The sequence below is a fragment of the Rattus norvegicus genome, chromosome 16 (genome assembly GCF_021556685.1).
Source record: "Rattus norvegicus strain SHRSP/BbbUtx chromosome 16, alternate assembly SHRSP_T2T, whole genome shotgun sequence".
Lineage (NCBI taxonomy): Eukaryota > Metazoa > Chordata > Mammalia > Rodentia > Muridae > Rattus > Rattus norvegicus.
The window spans coordinates 76,791,981-76,812,508 of NC_141549.1; the positions used below are offsets into that span (position 1 = coordinate 76,791,981).

The following is a 20,528-nucleotide window of genomic DNA, read 5'->3' on the forward strand; positions in this document are numbered from 1 at the left end:
ACCACAGGTCAACAAAAGGAATATTTCATGGCGTTCACTCCCACCCCCACATGAAACATATTTCATTCACATTCCCCTTGGCCCAGTTGGAATCTGAAGTCTAGACAGCTTTCAGATAACAACTCTCAAAATCAGAGACGGGAAATACATGTTCCTCCCTGAGATAGGCGGATGCACAATGTCTCAGACATGTTTTCTGGAAGGGTCTCCCAAAAAGCCTACTAAGAAACCAAAGCAACGGTGTCTGAATATAGGACCCAAGCTGTGGGGTGGGCTTTAGTCATCCCAGAGTTCCTGAAGACATGGTTGAGAGAAAGCCTTTCCTTCCCTTCCCAACATTTATTTGATATAAATGTAAGACAGCCTACAAGAAAGTAAAGAAAATTCCTGCCAGAAAGTCTGGCGTGCCTTCATTTCCGGCTGTAACTGAGCTCCTAGTGTGTCCAACTTTGAGATACAGAGAGCCTCTCTTCGCTGCGTCTCCCTTAGTCCCCTCTCCGTTTCCCTGTATCCACTGTGGTCTGGAGTAGATACTGCATCACCACCTCCCATGCAAATCACAAAGACTTCCCGTTCTGATCCACGCAATGGGCTGAATGAAAATGTGCCTCATAGGCTTGTGATTTTGAACTCCTGGTTCCCCAGTCGATGCCACTTTCAGGGAGATTTAGGAACTCCAAATGTGTCCTCGATGGAGGAAGTGCGACACTGGAGGTGGGCTTTGAAAGTTAAAGACTGCGCGCCATTTTGAGTTTGTTCTGCCTGCTTTGCGCCTACAGTTCAAGATGTGAGCTCTAAGCTTGCTGCTTCAGCTACCGTGCCTGACCCTGTTCCACCCTCTGGATCTGTAAGTCCCCAAAGCCTCTTTCTGTTATAAGTTCCCTTGGCTGAGGGTACTTTATCACTGAAATAGAAAAGTAATTAATACATCATTGAAACCCAGGACCCCTGACTCCATCCTCAAGCCTTGTCAAGCCATCCTTAGCAGGAAGCACACAGAACAGAGAGAGAGAGAGAGAGAGAGAGAGAGAGAGAGAGAGAGAGAGAGAGAGAGAGAGAGAGAGAGAGAGAGAGAGGTATAGCACGGAGCAAAGCAAGGCGCCAACGGCAGAAAGAGCGTCGGAAGGTTGTAGTGAATGCAAACTGCATCTTTCCGCCATAGAGATGCGGCTCTCAATGCTTCTCTCCGGACTGCGTTGTTTAAGCTGGCATCCTTGTGTAGTGCCAGCTTTGAGGCTCTACAGAAGCTGGAGCTAAACTTTCCATGCAGCAGATCTGCAACAGGGCAAGCAGAGGTCTGGGGAAAGACACGAAAGGCTTAGAAGGGCCGCCCCTTCCCTCTAGGGGGTGGAGAGAACACTGTCAACCAACCCAAGGTTTCCGGTACATCGGAAGGGTCTAGCCTGGATCCCTGAGGACTGAGTACAGCACAGGCTTCAGGGAGACTTTATGCCCATGTCTGGGACACCAAAGAAAATGCTGATTGCTATGAAGTCAGCAGACAGCTTGCTCCACCGGCCAAGCATATCTGCTTTAGTTTGAGTCTCAGGTGGCCCCCAAAAGCTCAAATCGAAAGCTAGGACCCCAGTTTGGTGATGCTGGGAGGTGGAGAAACCTGTAAAAAGTTAGGCCCAGTAGTAATTATTCTTGTCACCGGAGGTGTGACCTCGAGGGGCCCAGTGGGTCCCCATCCCCTTCATCTCCCTCTCCTTTTCTCCCAGATTCGAGCTAAGTGGTTCTGAAAATCATTGTGCTTGGCTGCCTCAAATCCGGCCCCAAGGCAAGGTCCAAAAAAGTCAGCCAAAACAAACCTTTCTTCTTCATAAATGTGATGTCATGGGTATTTGTTACAGTAACAAAAGTCGATCTGTGGAGCATACCACACTGAAATGCATCAACGGTGGCCTGAGGTTCTTCCCTAGGCAGAGACAGAACATCCATTGCTTCCAAGACCGAAGACCAGATTACCAGTGAGTGACCAGAGAAGAGAGCTGAGGTCAGAGTGGCAGCTGAAACGTCACTCTCTTCCATTCCTCAGAAGACGAGACTGGTCTCAGTCAATAATCCAAGACTCCGGGAACAACAGACACTCAACATCCAAGTTTAGAAGGTAATCTTTCAAGGTTCTACCAAGAATTTGCAGATTAAACTCGGTTGCCCAGGGATAGCAAACTGGACAAAGTTACAAATGAAGGCACCAGTAACCTGGGAATGACTAAAGGGTCTTAACCCCACAAGCCACATGTTAAAATATCAGTGAATTGTCTAGGGTTACAGGATGCAGATTACATTTTATTTAAGTTGTGACTTAGCAGTTCATATTCAGCCATATATATTTATAGGAAAACAAGTAATGCTATGGTTTATTAATATAATGTGGAATAATTGAAAGAAGTTGATTGGCATATCCATCACCTCAAATTCTGTTCTGGTTTGAATACTAGTTGAGTATGTGCACCAAGGTTTCCTGATTGAAACTTAATGCTCTTTGTGAGCGATTGAGAAGACAGTAAATTAACCTAATAACGGGGTATGGGAAATAAATAGGATTTGAGAGGTCATGGGGATGTATGTCCCATGATCAAATCCTGCTGACTTTGTAAGAGGAGGAAACATACTCAGACACTCGCACAGCCGCTCCCTTGCCATTGTAAGCTATCATCAGATGCAACCCCTCACCCCTAACCTCCAGAGAACTGCGGCTCAAATTAAACCTTTCCTTATAAAGTTTATAGCACTGGTATCGAATGGCTCCGAGGCATCTATAAGTCCAGCTACTGGAGACTCTGCAGGCATTACACTTATGTACGCTCACCCCCACACAAACGCAGAATTAAAAATAACTCTTTTTTTTAATGGCGATCTACTTAACTGAAAAGGCAAAGCTATGAGCTTCAAGCACAGCTGGATACAGTGGCTGTGTTGATGCTGGCGTGTCGGAGCAGTCTGTTTCCTACCCCGATTCCTTCTGTATTGTATTTATTCAGGCTTCCTATTTTCTCACTCAGCTGTGTGCCACGTGTGACTTCCTCGTCATAGTCCAACATGGCTGCTTGCTTAAGCCTTTTTTGTTGTTGTTGTTGTTATACATGCTAATTACCAGGCTCCTTCCCAAGTAGTGTCAGCAGTGTCCAAAGAAGAGACTGGCAAAAGTTTGCTCCCTGATCCAGGTCTACGCTGAGCCTTCTTTCCAGCTAAGCCTTGACATTTGGACTTCTGCATCTTTTCTATATATTGCTCAGTTTTAGCAAAAATCCCTCCAAACCCACCACTATCCACCCCCCAGTCCCTCCCTCATGTCATCCCCACCCATCGGGGCTCCCTACAGCAAGAAGCAGTTGAGTGCATTTAACCAGAATCATCCCCTCGATGCTTCCTGTCAGTGATTTCTCGCCTGCTGGCCTCCACTCTGTTCCTTAGTTATAAAGTCCCCATTTGCCTTCATTGTAGTTGGGTCTGAGCTCAGTATTGCCGAGATTCCTAAACTATGAAACCTGTTTTAATGCCTTAACTGCTCCGCAGCCCCAGTTTTCCTTGAAGACTTGAGAAGTTATGATGGCCTGTTTCTCAGCTGTATCATCATGGTGGATGCAATGGCCAGCAGCAGCCAGAAAGCTCAGTGTTGTTTTACTGCCATCAGCTGGGAAGTGGTCGTTGCCCCAGAGCAGCTCTGAGGAGTTCCATGAGTGTTTCCAGCAGACGAGAAGCCCTGGCACTCTGTCCTGTGTGATGATGAGAAGGAATGTCCTCTGTTCTGCATGATTGTGAAAAGAAGGAAATGTCCTCCATCACTGTTAACCAACTTTAAGCTCAATTTTCTTCTGAATTTCAGGTTTTTATTTCATTCTGTCTTTTTATTGGGGAATTGAGTCCATTGATGTTGAGGGATATTAGGGACCAATGATTGTTGTTTCCCATTATTTTTGTTATTAGAGGTGGAATTATGTTTGTGTGGCTACCTTCTTTGGGGTAAGTTGGAATTACTTTCTTGCTTTTCTAGGGTGCAGCTTTCCTCCTTATGTTGGGGTTTTCCACCTATTATCCTTGGTAGGGCTGGATTTGTGGAAAGATATTGTGTAAATTTGGTTTTGTCATGGACTATGTTGGTTTTTCCATCTACGTTAATTGAGAGTTTTGCTGGATATAGTAGCCTGGGCTGGCATTTGTGTTCTCTTAGGGTCTGTATGACATCTGCCCAGGATCTTTTGACTTTCATAGTTTCTGGTGAGAAGTCTGGTGTAATTCTGATGGGTCTGTCTTTATATGTGTACTTGGCCTTTTCCCCTTACTGCTTTCAATATTCTTTCTTTGTTTTGTGCATTTGGTGTTTTGACTATTATGTGACAGGAGGAATCTCTTTTCTGATTCAATCTGTTTGGAGTTCTGTAGGCTTCTTGTTTGTTTATGGGCATCTCTTTCTTTAGGTTAGGGAAGTTTTCTTCTATAATTTTGTTGAAGATATTTACTGGCCCTTTAAGTTGGAAATCTTTGCTCTCTCTATATCTATTATCCTTAGGTTTGATCTTCTCATTGTGTCCTGGATTTCCTGGATGTTTTGGGTTAGAATCTTTTTGTGTTTTGCATTTCCTTTTACTGTTGTGTCAATGTCTTCTATGGTATCTTCTGCCCCTGAGATTCTCTCTTCTATCTCTTGTATTCTGTTGGTGATGCTTGCATCTATGACAGCTGATCTCTTTCCTAGGTTTCCTATCTCCAGGGTTGTCTCCCTTTGTGCTTTCTTTATTGTTTCTATTTCCATTTTTAGATCCTGAATGGTTTTGTTCAATTCCATCACCTGTTTTGTTGTGTTTTCCTGTAATTCTTTAAGGGGTTTGTGTTTCCTCTTTAAGGTCTCCTACCTGTTTACATGTATTGTCCTGTATTTCTTTAAGGGAGTTATTTATGTCCTTCTTAAAGTCCTCTATCATCATCATGAGATGTGACTTTAAATCAGAACCTTGCTTTTCCAGTGAGTTGGGGTATCCAGGGCTTTCTGTGGTGGGAGAACTGGGTTCTGGTGATGCCAAGTCGCCTTGGTTTCTGTTGCTTAGGTTCTTGCCCTTGCCTCTTACCATTGGGTTATCTCTGGTGTCAGCTGGTCTTGCTGTCTCTGACAGTGGCTTGAGTCTCCTGTGAGTCTATGTCAGCCCTCCTTGGAGACCCATGGGACTTGGGTCTTGAGAGTTGTGGCACAGGGTCAGCCCCAGATGGAAACCAGAAGTTAAGCTCTCGTATGTATTCTAACCCAAACCTCCGAGCCCTTAATGCAGCTTTCCTAACGCTGGGACCCTTTAATACAGCTCCTCGTGTTGTGGTCACCCCCAACCATAAAATTACTTCTGTTGCTACTCCGTAACTGTCATTTTGCGACTGTTATGAATAGTAATGTAAATATCTGATAGCGGGATCTATAATATGCTACCTTGTGGGTGGAGCCCCAAAGGGCTTGTGACCTACAGGTTGAGAACCCCTGCCTTCAGGGCTTACTATAACCCTTCTTATATCAGACTGCGGAAAGAATGCCAGACCTCTGTGGTAAATGCAGATTTAATTATTTATTTTATGTATATGTGTGCACTGTCACTGTTTTCAGACACACCAGAAGAGGGCATCAGATCCCATTACAGATGGTTCTGAGCCACCATGTGGTTGCTGGGATTTGAACTCAGGACCTCTGGAAGAGCAATTAGTGCTCTTAACCACTGAGCCATCTCTCCAACCCCTATTTCTTTGTTTTGTTTTAATTTTTCTTTCTTTCCTTTTCTTTTTCTGTTTGTTTGTTTGGTTGTTGTTGTTGTTCTAATTCTGGCACATCATAATACATTTACTGGTTTCTAGAGGAGACTTAAGAGTTTTCCCAGCTCTGTGCCTTTAACACTAGCCAGGTTTCAGAGGGAGTTAACACTTTAAAATGCTGGGTTGGGGATTTAGCTCAGTGGTAGAGCGCTTGCCTAGCAAGCGCAAGGCCCTGGGTTCGGTCCCCAGCTCCGAAAAAAGAAAAAGAAAAAAAAATGCTAGACCACTGTGAATTTGCAGTCATCCAGGGAGGACTTGGGAAAGCACATCCCAACCAGGACCAACCCACAGGATGGACTGCCAGGTGCCAAACAGGATGCGCAGGCAGCAGCTACAACAGCTGAGGAAAGGAGGAGGCAGCTCGTCTGAGCAGGAGGCTGGATGCATAGGCTGGGCCGAGACTTAATACTGTGTTTCTTCAAGGAGTCTCTTGTTCTCTAGCTGAGACACATCACTCTCTCCCCTCTCCCCATACCGTCACTCCATGCTTGTTCCTGTTCTCTAACCGAGACACGACATTCTCTCCTCTCCACATGCCTGCACTCCACGATTGTTGCCTGTCCCACCCAGCTCTTGCTTTTATTTTTATTTTCTAATTACAAAACAAAACATAGGCCAAGGAAAAGAACAGGTGGATGCCATCGCTTCCGGACTGTTTTAATGTTTTCCATGTTCTGTAGTCTTTAGATTGCAGGTTCTTAATCCAAAACTGGATGTGGTGAAATATTATAACCTGGTTGCATAATGGGAAGTCTCAAAACAAACAAAGTAAACAAGTACAACCAGCCCTTAAGTTTCAACTGGAAATTAGAAGTACAGCCATGCACAGGAGAACTAAGGAATTGTCTTTGCTAAGCCTTCCAAAATCTCTAGGCCACAGCTAACCAACAACAACTCATCCAGTCTCTGGTGCCCAGTGGTATAGTGCACCGGGGTACAGATCTCCCGTGTCCAATGACTTCTGTGTTCCCCTGTGGCAGTTCACAATGTTACAACTGAGGTTGTGGGGGGGGAGGGGTTCTGCCTGCATATATGTATGTGCACTGATGAGTACCTGGCGTGAAGGCCAGGAGAGGGCATTGATTCCCTAGAACTGGAATTATACATGGCTTCAAGCCACCATATAGGTCCTGGGAACTGAGCCCAGGTACTCCTGCCTGCTGATCACCTCTCCAGCACTTACAACCACCAGTCTATGTTCCCCATGTAGATGGGCATGCACTGCGTTGCTCGTTCTGGAGTGCACGCACTATGTGGTTCTTTATGACAGATTTCTTCCATTTGGGATATTTTTTGAGGCTCATCCTATAGATGGCACGTATCAGCTCTTCGCTGTTCTATTGTCTGACATCAATTCATGGCATAGCCGTCCCAGTCTGAAGTCACCCCTTCGTTCATTGATGGGTCTCAGGCAGGTAAGCAGGCCTTGTCTTCTTTGACTAGTGTGCTACAACAAATATCCTTATGCAGCCTGTTGTGTGGCCGGGTGTCTTCATATGCATCTCGGGAGAACTGCTGAGTTGTGTGGTAATTCTGTGCTTAACTTCCTGATGAACCTACAGACTTCTAATAATGGGTGGCTTTACACTTCCACAAAGAGCATAACGATTGCCATTTTCTCCCACGCCCTCATCAGCCCATGTCCTCAGTGACCCTGGCTGCCTTTTATTTTACTTAATATTTTTTTCATACTCTCACTATTTTAAAAGTGGAGTACTCCATCATGGCTTTGTTTGTATCTGCCGCTGCTTAGTGACGCCGAGCATCTGTGTGTGCGAGAACTGTCCACTTGTGTATCTTCTCTGGAGAAGGACCATACATCACAAGCCAGGGTTTGTAGAGTTGCATAAGCAAGCGAGCCTATTACTCATCTCTACACAAACTCCTCATGGCCGTGCCACCTAAATGCATTTAAACCAAAACACATTTCCTGCTCCTTCTGAGTCTTCTCTGAAAAGTAAACAAGACTCAAAAGATCTCAATATCCATTTCTCCAAAGAAAGCAAAACATCCTTCTTTGGAGTCTTCTCTAACACTGTTTTAAAACATCCATATCAAGCCAAGTATCGGTGTTGTGCTAACTGTGTATGGATGATACGTAAGGCTATCGTTTCACATCATGAGCCCCAGATTCATGGTTCAGGTCTGCTGGACTTCATGGCTTGTTGCAGGAGAAAGCCTGAGACTGTAAAGTTGGTGGGAGAGAGTTGACCCAGCATGCACAAGACTGTGGGCAGGGTGTGGGAAAGTAACTCTACAGAGGAGAAACCTGGGACCACAGTTGTGGCCGGGTGGTCCCAACCATGATGTGAAGGTGCAGAAAATTACACTGCCGTCTTCTGTGTGGTATAAACAATCTAAGCTGATCTCCAACTAGCTTACAAATAAATGAGACTCAGACCATGGCTAATCTACCTGGCTTTGACAATTACTGGGGGTAACCCCTGATCTACTCTTCTAACCGCAGGCCTGGCTACATCCACAGTGATGCACCCAAGATGTTTGCTGTTTCTCCTGGCCACCTGATCATGGCTCTTCTCCCCTCAAGGCAGCAGCCTCCTTCTCCTCTCTCATTCTTCCTCTCTTCCCCTCACCTCTCCTCTCTCACCAGGTCACTTCAAACTCACCTACCTCTAATCTCTCCGGTCACTGGCTGTTGCCAATTTTATTTAGGAACAAAGTTTGCACAACAAAAGCTTGTGAACACCAGAAGTCGCTCATAGGCCTGTACCTTCCGGGTATAGAATTTAGCATTACAACACATAACCATAGACCAAACCGCAATACTCATCCCCAGAACCAATGCCCACGGTCTGTTAGTGAGAAAGTATGAGACAAATCCAAATGAGGAAATTCTACAACATACTCCACTACCACTCCTTCGAAAATAGGAAATGATTAAGAAAGTGTGACAGACAGGAACTTACAGCCACATGAAACAAACTGAAACACAGAAAAGATACTAGTTGCAAAGACAGAAAATTCCAAATAAAGCCTAAGGTTCAATCAATGGGACTGCATGGCGCTGGTTTTAGAGTTAAGGATTTTGGTGGTTACAATGTTAACAATGGAAGAGACGAGGGATACAGGAAATCTGTTTGTTACTTTCCATCGCTATGACGAAGTGCCTGAGAAAATCAACTTAAAGGAAAAAAGTTCAGTTTAACTCACAGTTTGGGAGGCTTCAGCTCATGATCACTTTGCTGCTCTGCTTCATTGTAACTCAAGACACCACAGCAGAGGACAAAGATCTTCAGCTGACAGCAGCAAGGAAGCAGACCTTTAACACACCGGGCTTTGGGGGGATATCCCAGACAAAGCAGCACTATCTTCCCAACTTTTTGTAAGTCCAAAGTTATTCTACCCTAACAGTTATTAATATATAAGATATATAGCTTTATGAAACAATCTAGTGCCTTTGTTATTTTGTCTTTTTTTTTTTTCCGGAGCTGAGGACCGAACCCAGGGCCTTGTGCTTGCTAGGCAAGTGCTCTACCACTGAGCTAAATCCCCAACCCCACAATCTAGTGCCTTTGCATGTCACTGGCCAGAACAGAATACAAGCAATATGGCCGTCCAACCAACCACTACTCAGAATGTTCTAGTGCATCAAGATAACAAAGAAAAGACTACTATCGCAGGTCTGCACATAAAGTACACTGACCACTGTGCTATGACTCGTGTATTGACTGGTTTTGTGTGTCAACTTGAGAAAGGAGCCTCAGTTGAGGAAGTGCCTCCATGAGATACAGCTGTAAGGGGGAGGACCCAGCCCATTGTGGGTGGAGTCATCCCTGGTCTGGTGGTCTTGGGTTCTATAAGAAAGCAAGCTGAGCAAGCCAGGGGAAGCAGCATCCCTCCATGGGCTCTGTGTCAGCTCCTGCTTTCCGATCTGCATGAGTTCCAGTCATGACTTCCTTTGGTGATGAACAAAATGTGAATGTGTAAGCTGATAAACTCTCCTACCCAACTTTCTTCTTGGTCATGATGTTTGGGCAGGAATAGAAATCCTGACTAAGATGTACTTTTCTTATATAAAAGCAAACATGGCTGTCAGAGAACAATGTATATAGGTGTTATTATCTTATGAGACAATAGGAATAAATCAATTTCTTATCAGTACCAATTGATAAAGTAAAAATGAGTTAATACACACAACCAGGGGTTTATCCGATTACTAGAAAAAAAATCAGCCTGAAGATGTAACAAAAACGATGTCTTTCTAAACTCTAAAATAAAGATGAAGTCAGATCTGAAGAATGTGTTTTTAAACTTGGAAGGAATTGTAAAGCTTTCCCAAATCAACTTAAATGATGGCTACAGTTTCGATGCAGAGGCTCAAAAGTAAGAAAGGAGACAAGCGTCCTCTAAACTACTCTGCAGGTAAAAGGCACCTCCTGGATTTAAAGGAGAAGTCAGTGTTCTAAGACTAATCAGGAGAAAATGAACAAATATTTGTGCCAAGAAAAAACTGAAAGCAATCTAACTATCCACCAGTCAGAGAAAGCCGGGCCAGCAGCCTGGTATCCTCCACCCAGTGGATAATTACCAACTAGCTATGATGATGAGTTATAATCTTGTATATTCGTAGAGAAAGATGTCCAAATACATTTGAATGAAAAGCCAGCTACGAAGAAGTAAATGCCACATGGTCACACAGGGAAACATATATATCCACTTGTGATAGAATACATGCTTTCCAAATAGAGGAAGCAATCCAGCTGTGTTGATATTAGCAGTGTCCCTGCAAAGAGCTGAGAAAAGGAGAAGGCTTAGCATGTGAAGGCCCAGCTTGTGAAGGCTTAGCATGTGTGAAGGACCAGCATGTGTGAAGGCCCAGCATGTGAAGGCCCAGCCTGTGAAGGCCCAGCATGTGAAGGCCCAGCATGTGAAGGCCCAGCTTGTGAAGGCTCAGCATGTGAAGGCTCAGCTTGTGAAGGCCCAGCTTGTGAAGGCTGAGCATGTGTGAAGGACCAGCATGTGTGAAGGACCAGCATGTGTGAAGGACCAGCATGTGAAGGTCCAGTTTGTGAAGGCTCAGCTTGTGAAGGCCCAGCTTGTGAAGGCCCAGCTTGTGAAGGCTCAGCTTGTGAAGGTCCAGCTTGTAAAGGCTCAGCTTGGGAAGGCTCAGCTTGTGAAGGTTCAGCTTGTGAAGGTCCAGTTTGTAAAGGCTCAGCTTGTGAAGGCTCAGCTTGTGAAGGCACAGCTTGTGAAGGCTTAGCATGTGTGAAGGCACTTTCCGAGTCTGGCAACCCGACTTCAATCTGAGGACACCAGAACCAAAAGCAACTCGGGGAGGAACCAGATTAGCGGATCTTACAGATCTGTGGAGAGCTCTTGGTGTCACTTCTAGGAATTTGGCAAGAATTTGACGTTGTGCTAGGACAAGGAAGTAGGCTCAGATAAGAATATTTACGACTGGGCTAACACAGGGCTCAAGGTAAACGCAGCTTCGGAATGTATTGTATTCCTTGTATCTTGGTCATCCTGATTAACCCCTAGAGACAATGACCATGGGACTTCCTTATTGCCTTGTTTGATTACTTTGTTTATTGCCTTGCTTGTTCCTTGATTGCTTTGTTTATGCCTTAGGACTGACCATTCTTTGTAGGTACCTAGAGTGATATAAAAGCAGACTGGAAAACATTAAACCCATTTCAGCTTCAGCTTCAGAACTGGCTAGAGTCATGTTATAGTGTTATCTAATTTTCTTTTCAATCCTCACTCCCTCCCTCAAGACCCTGTTGATTGACTGAGCTAGCTTGGTCACAGATCACAGTCTTTTGAGTGTAGAAACTCAAGGCAAGAACCTGGAGGCATGAGGGGTGCTGCTCTCTGCCTTGCTCCTCAGGGCTTGCTCAAACTGCTTTCTTATACAACCCAGGACCACCTGCCCAGGGGTAACAATAACCACAATGAGCTCTCACATTATTATCTGTACACTTGTCCATGGCTAGTGTGGTTGAGATTTTCTTAATTAAGCATCCTCTTCCCAGATAACTCTAGCATGTATCAAGTTGACAAAAAACTGACCAGAACACACATGAGAGAAGCAACTGAGTTATTCTTTGACCTCCACATGTATGTCATGGCACAATGTGTGCATATATATATATATATATATATATATATATATATATATACAAATAAATAGACAAATAATTATTTAAAAATTAAATATACAGTAAAGTTATAACTAGCTCACTAAAACAATATGCTACAAATAAATAAATCAATGTCACAAATCAGTACTGAAAGAGGGTCAGGGGAACTTGCACCTCTCTGGAAAACAGAAACTGGTCCCTTGAAGAGAGACATTCCATACACTCAGGTTACTTACCAAGTTTGCAAAAATAATACGTCGAAATGTTACAAATTGCTAATGATTGGGATAGGACCAATCAGTAGGAAGGTATTTTAGTTAGGGTCACCATTGCTGTGACGAAACACCATGAGCAAAAGCAAGTTGGGGAGGAAAGAGTTTATTTGGCTTACAGTATTTATGGAAATACTGTAGTTCATCACCAGAGGAAGTCAGGACAGGAACTCAAACAGAGCAGGAATTTGGAGGCAGGCACTGACACCGAGACCAGGGTGCTGCTTACCGTCTTGGTGGGAGCTGTGTGCGCATTTTAGTGAGGTTTGTTGTTCGTTTATTGTTGTTTGTTTCTTCTCTCTGACTGGTCCTTCTACTTTCTCTCTCTAACCTTCCAAACCTCCAAATGTCACCCCCACTTTAGGGCAGTGACCCCATTTACATTCACAGGACCTGCAGCCTGCAAACTCCAACTGTCAGTTAATGTTCCCACTGGAGGCCACTCCCACATTCCTTGCTTCAGTGGCCCCTCCTCTGATCACCTCCTTCCCTGTGAGTTTATGAGTTTGAATGAGAATGGCCCCCATAGGCTCATATATTTGAATACTTGGTCTGCAGCTGGTGGAACTGTCGGGGAAGGAATAAAAGTCTTGTTGGAAGTGTGTTGCAAAAGTCCACGCCAGGCTCGACCTCTCTCTACTCCCCGCCTCACGCTTATGGATCTGTTGTAAGCTCTCAGCAACTTCTCCAGTGTCCTGCCTGAGTGCCTGTCGCCATGTTTCCCTCCCTCTCCTCCCTCTCCCTCTTCCTTTTCTTCTTCCCCCTCCCCCCCCCAACCATGGTCCCGGGTTCATCTCTGAAACTGGAAGCAAGCTCCCAATTAAATTACTTCTTCTATAATGTCCCTTGGCCATGGTGCTTTGTCCCAGCAGCAGGAACGCAGTTAATTCAGTCTTCTCCCGCCCCCCCTCCCCGGGATATACAATGCTTCGTGTCATGAAGTGAATCCAGAGGTACCCCTAGATTACCATCCCATACTCAAACCCCTATAGCAGTACAAAAAAAAGAGTAAATATGTATTTGTTATAAGATTAAAAAGGCATTCTCCAATTCCTGGGGAGACAAAAGACAGCCAATAGCATCGAGTGAGGCCGCAGATTCAGTGAGTAAAGCACACATGTTGAGGCTTAGGGTCCAGCTCTGCAGAAGAGAATTTGCTTAGCGTGTCTGAGGCCCCAAGTTCAATTTCCAGTACTTAAAAACAAAGTGCAAGAATACTCAAAGATTAGTGGTTGTTATAGCTTGAAAGGCCACAGAAAATTTATTGAGGAAAATGTCTAAAAATAGAAATTTGTTTAAAAACTCGCTGGATAATTGTATCATGTAATTTATATGGAAATGCAAAGGGCCTAAAATAATGAAAATAGCCTGCGACGACTAATCTTGCTTGTCAACTTGGCCACATCTGGTTTTACTAATGTCTAAGCCTGTAAGGGATTTTCCTGATTGGATCCTTTGGGGTGGGAAGACGCACCCTAAATCTGGGCCACACTTCTGTGGGCATAAAAGAACAAGGAAGAAGGAAGCTTTTGTGTTCTGTCTGGTCGCACTCAGTCTTGCTGGCAGGCTCATCTACCCTGTTGTGGAGGCTGAGCCAGGGCGTGGCACCCTTAGGAGGTTTGGCCTTGTTGGAAGAAGTGCGTTACTGTAAGGGTGGGCTTGGAGACCCTCCTCGCCATCTAGGAAGCCTGTCTTCTCATTCACTTTGGAACAAGATGCAGAGCTCTCAGCTCCTCCATCATCACGCCTGCCTGGATGATGCCACGCTTCCCGCCATGAAGATAATGGACCGAAACTCTGAACCTGGAAGCCAGCCCCAATTAAATGTTGTCCTTTATAAGAGTTACCTTGGTCGTGATGTCTCTTCACAGCAATGGAGACCCTAAGGCAACTGGTACTAGAACCCAGTTTCTCAGGATTCCAACTACGGCTGAACTCTAGGTATCAGAGTTCCAGCAATAAACTGGAGCTGCTGAGACGTACAGTCTTTCTATCCAGAGATGGGCATTGTCAGACCACACATTCCACATAATGTCTAATACTATCCAACAAATCGTGTGTGTGTGTGTGTGTGTGTGTGTGTGTGTGTGTGTGTGTGTGTGTTCTGTTCCTTTAGAGAACCCGGACTAATGCACGTTGTAGCACCAAGAGTGTTTCTACAGGGCTGGAGAAATGGCTCAGTGGTTAAGATCACTGTCTTCTCTTCCAGAGGACCTGAGTTCAGTTCCCAGCAACCACATGGTGGCTCACAACCATCTGTAGTGGGATCCGATGCCCTCTTCTGGTGTGTCTGAAGATGACGACAGTGTGCTCACATACATACATAAATAAATAAATCTTAAAAAAAATAAAAGAGTGTTTCTACAGAAACAGAGTTGTTAGGATGAATATCTGGAACAGGCTTTGCACACCCGCACCTACAGCTCCTGATGACTCCTCTGGCAGCAGGGAGAACACTGCAACCCATAACTCCAAATAGTTTAAGGGTTTGCTGCAGAGAACAAGGAATTCAGTGAGCTGTATGTAAAACTTTTGACGATTTGTAGATAAATAGGGGGACTAGGGGTGCTGGCTGGTGGCTTCTAGAAGCTCTGGATAAACTAGCAAAGGAAAAGTATGAGCTCAGTGAAAAATTAACCAAATTCAGATTCACATAAAAAAAAAAATACGATGTTTTCTGTGTGTGGCCGAGAAGAGAATCTTCTCTCTAGCAGCTATAGAATTCAAACTGTGGAAAATCAAACCAAAGCCCTCATTATAAGATTGGCTGACCTACAATGAAAATTCAAGTTCCAGCCCAGAGAGTGTTAAAGTAAAGACACTAATAGGTAAGGAATGGGATTTGGTAACTTGGGGTGGAGATGTTTCGGAGGAGCCTTGTGAAGCTGAGGACCTTGAACCTTCAGCTTCTGAGGGATTCATCTCATCTGAGGAAGGAGTCACTTCACCCTTAACAGAGGATGCATTTCCACCCACACACCTTGAAATGGTGCCCTCAGTGCTCTTGCCCAGGGGAATTAATCCTTCATTGTCTTCCCAACATCAATAGCTTTTCCTAAGGGAAATGCCCTGTAGGACAATACTAATGTCCCTCAGTCCTTACCAATGGTTGCCTCTCGACCTGTAATGGTACTCAAGGTTAAACAGGCTCCTAGAAGGGAGATAGAACAATGTAGTCCATGAAGAAGTATGCTATACAGCTAAAAAGCTTGACGAGTTTGCTACTTCATTCAAGTAGGGGTCTGGGGAATGTGTGGGGGAATGGACTTGAAGAGTGTCAGACAACAGTGTCATGAAACTAGTTCAGGCTGAGTTTATCAATATGGGCCCACAGAGTAGAGAGTCTAAGTTTAGTGCGGGAGCTCACAGTTTGAAAAACAGTGTGTTAGGCTTATTTGATTGGTTGGTTGAAGCATTTCGTGTAAAATGGCCTACTGAAACGGAGCTGGAGACGCCTGGTATCTCTTAGCTTAGTGGTGATGAGTCAACTTTTAAGGGTCAGTGAAATCGAAATGCTGTAGTTGGGATACTGTATAAAACCTAATCCTCCACGATGGGAAGGCCCAGAGGACACGCCCTTTAGTGATGCTTTAAGACCAAAATGGTGGGAGCCATGACTTCTTTCTAAGGCAGCTGCAGTGCTCTTGGCAGGTGCCATGGTGATGCCCCTTGGCTAGAGTTGCTTGAAGACCTGACTGTCTTCACTTGTTATCCTGGACTGTTAAATTATGGTCTAGGTTTCCTGAAGATGCCTTTCATTTGAAGAGTGCAGCAAGCACTTTCATCTCTAAGTAAGACAACTGTCCAATGTGCCTGGCTGTTTGCTTTTGCGTCTCTTAAGGATGGTTGTCCCACTGCCCCTAGAAGCACTGCAGGTGTGGCTGCTGTGTCACATGTGCACAGAGAGGAAGCGCCAGAGAGGAGAGGGGCTATGTCTATGCTCAGTGTTCTGACCTATGAATGATATGAATGATTTAGTAGCCTGATATTCCCTGAAAAAAGGTTGGTGCCAGGGGCTTCGACAGGGAGCTAGCTTAAGACAACTGCCAGTCTGATGCTGCACAGGCCCTATACAACCCTTGGTCATGAGGCCACTCTGGCAAGCCATGAGAGCACCCAACCTAAGATTACCACCAGACTAGCACCTTAGGGCTTGGAGAGGGAGCTAGCCTGAGACAACCATCAATCGGATGCTGTGAAGGCCTAGGGAATGGGGTTGGGGAGTAGAACATGCGGGAGATAACCCCTTCCTAGCACCATAATACACAAGCAGGGCATAGCACTCCTGAGACCATACCTGAGGTGACTCCAGACATTCAGAGACCACAGGCACCGCCACCACCACCCCACAACACTTGCCACCAATGGCAAGTAAGAGAGCTGGCCCCCAGGGCATGAAAGTGGGAGAACTGGCCATGTCCCTCCCTCAGCAGCTATAACACTCGGGATAGCAGGCCCTGCACCTCACCTGGACAGTAGGGTAGAGCTAGCCTTGGTAGTAGGGGTTTCTGCTGAGCCAGCAGGTGAGCTCTGAGGCCTCTCAGGCCCCAACATCTACCCCATCAATGAACTGATAGAGTATGTGAAGTGCCGGCCCTACAGATCCAAAACTACAGGATCTCCATGACACAGGCCAACAACAGGACGTCCAAGAAGAGTCCTAATGAAGATCCAGTATTGTTAAAGACAGAAGCCTGGTGACAGACTAACAGGTCACTGCAATGAACATTTGCAAACAAATAAGTGTGGACAAAAGGGTAAACTGTGAGACACATTGTAACACACCACAGCTTCCACAATGAGTTTTTTTTTCTCTGTTGAGGGGAGGTTGTGAGGGTGAAGGGCGGATATTAGGGGAGGGGAAGATGAATGGAATTTGGGTACATGATATTAAATTCACAAAGAACCAATAAAAAGCTTAAAAAGAAGGAGGAAGATGAAGAGAAAGAAGAAACACACACACACACACACACACACACACACCAAAAGAATGGTTGTTACTAAGATATTGCCCAATATAGTCTGGAGCCCTCTGCCCATTTGTTGAATTGCAAATGTACAAATTCTGTTAAATATAAGGAGAACCACGATGAGTAAATTTGTGTTGAAGAAGTCATTTGTCAGCCGTGAAAAACTTGCGAGTCCACTTTACACCGTGGATTCCTGAAGCGATGATGAAAATCAAAAAGGAAAAGCCTTCTTCGTGGATGTCTTTTTCTGTGGGTTGCCAACAGAGTGTGGGGCCCAGACTTAGGGTAGGTTGCTTGAGACCAAGGTGCTCACTTCACAGCCAGAGAGGTGCAATAGTTGGGTCGCTAATGGAATCCATGTCTTACAATGTTCCCCACTATCCTGAAGCAGATTGCCTAATACGATGGTGGAAATTTTCTTTTGAAGACTGTCAATTATATGGCAGTACCCTGGGGTGGGGGGGGTTGGTGCAGGATTCTCCAGAGGACAGTATGTGCTTTGAGTCAGTGTTCAATAAACTATATCGCTTTGTTATGGGGTATCTATCAAAGACTTCTTGGATATGGATTTAAACCAACAGAAAGTCTTTATTAGCTGGCCAGAGACTACACTGGGTGTTCTGGAGCCCCAAGCCTTTCTCAGTGTGAGCTTTTAAACACAAATACCATGTCCTGGGTTGCCATTCAGTTAACAAGAACAGTTAGCCAGAAGCAGAACTGTAGAAGCCAAAGGCAAGATTAGTGCATTCAGAGACTTTCCCAGAAGCGTGGACTTGGATGAATTAAGCCTTTGTTTTGATTTCGGCAGGTGGTGTTGTTTATGTGCTGAGTTTTACGACCTGGGTGATATTTCCATCATGGAGTTAGTTGTGCTCGTATCTGAGGACCTATTAAGGTCTAGGACCCTGTTATAGTTTCTCACATAGCCAGGATGCATTCGATGTCACCATGTCCTGAGTTAGGAGTCAAACTACAACAACCCAGGCAGGATAGCAAAGAGCCCAGATCCTTCAGGAATGAAAGCATGGATCATTCCTCTAGGGAAAGAACCGAGGTCTGTTGATGTATTTCCTAAGGATAGAGAAAATACAGAATGGCTAGCAGTGGACGTAGTTACAAATACCAGCTAAGGCCACATGCCCAATTGCAGAAACAAGAATTATAACTTACTTGGTTTTTTTTTGTCTTATTTTGGGAAGAATATATATATATATATATATATATATATATATATATATATATATATATATATATGTATGTTTGTGTGTGTGTAGGTAGTAGATAGATACAGATATATATGCATTAATCAGACATTTGTGTTTTCTTTCCTATATTTTTTATCATGTAATACAACATAGCTTGGAATAAATACCATTGGTTATTATCACATTTACATTTTGAGACACTAAAAGACTAAGCATTCCTCAAGGGACATTGCCATCTTTTCTAAAATATGTAACGCACTTGTACTTATATTGAGATTGCTACACTAGACAGAATTAGGACCTAGTTACTGCTTTCATTTGGAAATTAAGCAGACACACGGAGATATGATTGTGCGTCAAGGAATATACTTGCAATGGCTAAGCTTTTGTTAACTTGACTATATCTGTAATCAATTAAAACCAAGCAGCTTGGCACAACTGTAAGGAAATTTCTTGAATTGATCATTTAAGGATCCACCCGAAGTCTGGGCAAACCATCTGGTGGCAGCCTGTGTCAAAGGATATGGAAGAAGTGAACTTTTGCTTTTTGCCTGGCTGACCTCACTCTTGCTGGCAAGTTTATCTACCCTTTTGCCGAAGGCAGTCCTTTCCTGATATTAGAACCAACTTCTTTGGGATTCTACTATTAACTGATGACTACCCAGGCCACAGCCTAGAACCCATTCTAATAAGTCACATATATGTGTGTATTCATATTCATATGCATATATTTATTCTATCAGCTTTTTTATTTTAAATAACCCTGATTAATATACAACCTAAAGTTACATCAGATATATTTTTAACTCTCTTCTTACATCAAGTGCTAAAGTATATATAGAATAATATTAATATTTGGCAAATGTAAATGATAGGAACGCTGGTTTTGTTTCAGTCAGCTTTCTTTGTTCTTTATCACAGGTACTTGAGATAAACAACCACTGATACACACCCACTGTTTCAGAGGTTTAAGCCAATGGTAACTAATTCTTCTCTTGTTTTGTTTTGGAGCCACTTGTGAGGCAGGACACCATAGGCTGTGGGGAATACACCATAAAGCAAAACTAATAATATCATGCTAATGAGTAGCAGAAGAGACACTGAAGTATTTCAATGTCCCTTCAAACATATGTCCCTCCAATGACCTAAATTCCTCCCCCATACCCCAATCTGAAATATCCCAACACTTTCCAGTAATTCCACAGGCTAATGACCAAGCATCAACATATGAGTTGTTGTTTAGCTTATTCCTGGAGGACTCAAGTTCTGGAGGGAGGCTCTTTAGAGGTAGGTAAGGTGTATAAACAATTTACAAATTTCAGAAGTCCCTGAAATTCACAAGAATCAGAAAGCTCTCAACCCAAGTTATGTAAACAGTACCACCTGCAGCGGAGTGAATCAGTCAAGTTGTGAATGATCCAAGTTGTGAAAGATCCATGTTGTGAATGATTCAGAGGTGCAGTTCTTGTGAGTCATTTTCCATACAGGGCGGAGCTACCTCTGGGCCATCCATGTTCCTATAAATAATCTACGATGGTTAGTTTTATCAACTTGACATAAACTCTAAGAGAAGAGAGTCTCAATGAGAGACAGTCTAGATTATTACGGTATATAGGCATATCTGTGGGAGATTGTTTTGATCGCTCTAGTTAATGTAGGAAGACTCAGCCTGAACGTGCTACCACCATTCTCTGGTCTGGGACTCTACTCTGAATTATATAAGCATAAAGAAAGCTAGCGGAGTATTAAGCATATGTGTATTTATTCTCTCTCAATGACTGCAAATTGCTCTATTCCCTGCAGTGATGAACTGTAACCTGGACTTGGAAGATAAATTCTTTCTCCCATAAGTTACTTTTTGTCAAAGTATTTTACCAAAGCACTAAGTATCAAACTAAAACATAACCCCAGGGCCATACTCCTGTAAGCTTACTGTGAATAAACTCATTAGTCCACAAAACTAGGCTTTGTTGAACTCATTAGCATAGTCTGTCACCTGGACCCTATCTGGAATGCATAAGCCATTCCCAGACAGGCAGGAGCGCAGCAAAATTCACACAGCATGAGTCTTTTGAATTAAGGTACAAACCATAAATTTGTACTCTGAATATTTTAGGCTTAGGATGTTTCAGAATAGTTTTTAATTTTTAAGGAAACTAGGTTTGCTGCTCAGGTAACAAC

General features: G+C 44.0%; 1 protein-coding gene and 1 non-coding gene across 1 annotated transcript; both read left to right on the forward strand.

The window, feature by feature from the left end:
• Erich1 (glutamate-rich 1) overlaps window positions 1-20,528 on the forward strand; it is a gene marked incomplete at its 5' end in the record, with an annotated part of 52,793,804 nt that overhangs the window by 45,921,421 nt on the left and 6,851,855 nt on the right.
• LOC120097609 (small nucleolar RNA SNORA17) lies at window positions 16,026-16,162 on the forward strand. The gene has a single exon (XR_015640566.1). It is a non-coding gene; the product is annotated as a small nucleolar RNA SNORA17 (small nucleolar RNA).